The following is a 4,031-nucleotide window of genomic DNA, read 5'->3' as shown; positions in this document are numbered from 1 at the left end:
CAGGCCAGAAGAGGGCAGCAGACTCCATTACAAATGGTTGTGAGCCACCATGTGGTTACTGGGAATTGAACTCAGGACCTTTGGAAGAGCAGGCAATGCTCTTAACCTCTGAGCCGTCTCTCTGGCCCCACAACCAGTGTTCTTAACCACTGAGCCATCTCTCTAGCCCTGGGTTCAGTTTCTTAGCAGACACATTATCTGCTGATTGCGTGTTTCCTCTTTGAGGAAACTGTCTCAGGCCCCTGCCAGCAGTCAGCCCTGCTACAGTGGATCATATCCTCAAGCTGTGGGCCAGGATAAATCCTGCCTTTCCTTATGTTGCTCTTTAAAAAATTATTTTCAAGTTTTTTATTTGGTGGGTGTGGTGGCACACACCTTTAATCACAGCACTTGGGAGGCAGAGGCTAGCTTGGTCTACCTAGTGAGTTCCAGGACAGCCAGGGCTGTGTAGAAAAACCCTGTCTTAATAAGCCTAAATGAAAACATAAATAAATAAATAAACAAACAAATGAGTAAAAATTGAAGAGTACACAGGTTGGAACTGGAATGTGGCTCAGTTGGTAGTGATGTGGGAGGGTCTTCTGTTTTGTGTTGATTTCATTGGTTAATAAACTGCCTTGGCCATTTGATAGGCCAGCCCTTAGGTGGGTGGAGTAGACAGAACAGAATGCTGGGAGGAAGAGGGAAGTGAGGCAATCGCCATGCCTCTCCTCTCTGGGACAGACGCCATGGAGCCAGCCACCAGGTCAGACTTGCTGAATCTTTCCCGGTAAGCTGCCACCTCACCTCGTGGTGCTACACACATTAATAGAAATGGGTTAATCAAGATGTGAGAGTTAGCCAGAAGAAGCTGGAACTAATGGGCCAGGCAGTGTTTAAATTAATACAGTTTGTGTGCTGTTATTTCGGGGCATAAGCTAGCCAGGCGGCCAGGTGGCAGGAACATAGCCCGCAGCTCTCACTACTTGGTAGAACACATGCTGTACAAAGCCCTGGGTTTCATCAGAACTGCTCATAAAGGAAACATGAACAAACACATCTGCTATTCTGTGGAGGCAGGAGGATCAGGGGTTTAAGGTGGTCCTTGCCTATAGTGCTTAGACTATGAGACTGTCTTAAGAAAAAAAAGGGGGGGGGCTGGAGAGGTGGCTCAGAGGTTAAGAGCACTGGCAGCTCTTCCCAGCAACCACATGGTGGCTCTCAACCATCTGTAATGAGATTTGGTGCCCTCTACTGGCCTATAGGATATATGTAGGCAGAATACTGTATACATAATAAATCTTAAAAAAAAAAAAAGGGCATGGGTTATTCATGGAGCCATATCTCACATTCAACTGTATAATAACCCACTTTCAGCCCTAATGTGTGGGCTGGGTCCTACCACCAAATGTAAGGCCAATATTTCCCAAGAGGCTTGACTCTCCAGGCCCTGGGGTCATTTTGACAAAGCGCCTACAGTACTGTCTTAACTCACACTGAAGAAACTGCAGCCGGAGGGACAGAAGCAGAGGGGAAACCGGCAACTCTGTCCCGTGCTGGCCTAGAGTCCTCATTCAAAGACTGTCAAGTTTTCAAAATGGTCCCTTCTGAGCATGTCCAAGTGTGATGGTATAGGGCACGTTCCCAGGACTCTGGCCTTGCCATTACCCTTGGGGATAGGTAGTCCGTGGGGGGCTAGGCATGATGGGAGGGTAGACCAAAGAACTGAGAAGCCTCCATGGCCCAGATGTTGAGGACCTGCTAGCATTGACTGGTGGAGGAGCAGTCTCAAGAGAAACCCAACATCACAGCACACACATACGCACATGTGTGTGTGTGTGTACATGCAATGTGTTTGCAGAGGCTAGAAGAGAGTGTCATTCCCCTGCAGTTGGGAGTCACCTGATGTAGGTGCTGGGAACTCAGGTCCTTTAGAAGAGCAGGAAGCATTCTTTTTTGTTTTCTGTTTTTTGAGACAGTGTTTCTCTGTAACTTTGGAGCCTGTCCTGTAACTCCCTCTGTAAACCAGGCTGGCCTTGAATTCATAGAGGTTTAACCTCTGAGCCATCTCTCCAGGCCAGAGCTACTCTTTTTTGAAGACAGAGTTTCTCTGTAGCTTTGGTGCCTGTCCTGGAACTAGTTAGGCCTCGAACTCACAGAGGTCTGCCTGTTTCTGCCTCCCGAGTGCTGGGATTAAAGGTAGTAAGGTGTGTGTCACCACCACCTGGTAACAGATTTTTGTTTTCTTTAGTTTGTAGTCTCTACTCTGGGGGTAGGGGAGAACAGAATCTTACTGTATACCTTTGGCTAGATTAGATCTTACAATGTAGCCCAGGCTGGCCTTCAAATCATAACCCGCTTCGAGCCTCCTGGGAGCTGGGATGGTAGGTAAATGCTGCCATCTCTTCCCAGAGGATCTTGGCCTGCTTCAAGGATCTTGGCCAGTACAGCATCCTATCTTGTTCTCGGGAGTTCATGAGATACATAAGTTCTCTCCAGGGCCAGTGTCACTCCCAGCCTCAGGACTGGGTAGCTCTGGAATAGAAAACGATGGTATTTTCTTCAAGAAATATGGGCCTTCCCTACGTCTTTTGCTTAAATACTGGAAAGAAGACCCTCTGTCTTCTGGGGTGACTAGGATGTGGCAGCTCTCCCCAGTGCATTCTCTGAGCCTCCTCTCTGGCTAGGTTGGAATGGCTCCTGCCCCGGGCAGCATCGCTTCTGAAGTCTCAGCTCAGATTCCTGCCTCCAGAAGCATTTTTCTCAGCCTCTTTTCCTACCAGGACAAACTATAGAGGTCCCCTTGTTCAAGCATCTTGAAATTTTTCTGGACGGTAACAGCAAAGCACTAACCTGGGTGTGGCTCTTCCAAGGGCTGTGGCGTCTGGCTCTGCAATCTACCTGTGTTGCCTGCAATGCTACTTAGGCCCCAAGGGTGCAGCATCCTGGTACAGCACCTCCCTCCACTGGTCTTGGGACCCCGCCCTCCAAGAACAGCCCTGGTGTAGCTGCCCCTCTGCATGAGGTCTGCACTCTTGGCCCTGCCCATCTCCCCACACTACTCAGCTGACTCCAGGAGAAATACTGGGGGCTAGACCTGAAACCTTCTTCCAGAGAGCCGCTGTGCTGACTATGGCTGAGAGTCATGTTGCTGTGTACAGGGTTGACAGGAAGCACACTTTTTACCAATTATTCTGGGATGGCCAGAACTAGAATACACATATCCTTTTTTCTTTACATTTATGTCTTTCTTTTTCTTTTCTTTTTTCTTTCTTTTTTTCTTAAATATTTATTTATTGGGGCTGGAGAGATGGCTCAGAGGTTAAGAGCAGTGCCTGCTCTTCCAAAGGTCCCGAGTTCAATTCCCAGCAACCACATGGTGGCTCACAACCATCTGTAATGGGATCTGGTGCCCTCTTCTGGCGTGCAGCATACACACAGACAGAATATTGTATACATAATAAATAAATAAAATGTTCTGTCTGTGTGTATGCTCAGTCCGTGCTCAGATAGCTTTCTTTTACAGCCGAGAACGGCCTGCCCAGAGATGACAGCCCACAGCTGGCTGGGCCTTCCCACACCAGCAGTTAAGACAACAGACTGGCAAACAGCTCCTCCTCTGAGCCTGCAAATATTCACTCCACATGTGAGCACCCTGGGCAGTCACCAGGTCACACCAACGCAGGAGGACAGACCAGAAAGCTGGCAGGGGCCAGGGCTGGGCCAGTCTCCAAGTGTAATTGCAGCAAGGCAGCAACCTTTCAGGGTTCATCTCTTTGACAAATGTTACCAGCGCCATGGCAATCAGCCTGATGGTAACCCCCAAAGAGTTCACAGTTTAGCTGGAAAAGTTAAGGAACAGGATGTGGTACTGGGGATGGAACCCAGGGCTTTATATTTGTTGAGTGGTCTGACAGTGAGCTGCACCCTGTGCCCCTGAGAGTGTTTAATTACACTCTGATAGACAGGGGGACTCTGGCGGGACACCCAGGGGACAGTCTACACAGAAACATGCCTGAACTGTGGAAAAGATGTAGTAATTTTTTTTTTTT

This window comes from Microtus ochrogaster, unplaced genomic scaffold (genome assembly GCF_000317375.1).
Source record: "Microtus ochrogaster isolate Prairie Vole_2 unplaced genomic scaffold, MicOch1.0 UNK6, whole genome shotgun sequence".
In the NCBI taxonomy this organism is placed as follows: Eukaryota; Metazoa; Chordata; class Mammalia; order Rodentia; family Cricetidae; genus Microtus; species Microtus ochrogaster.
This window is presented reverse-complemented; position numbering follows the sequence as displayed.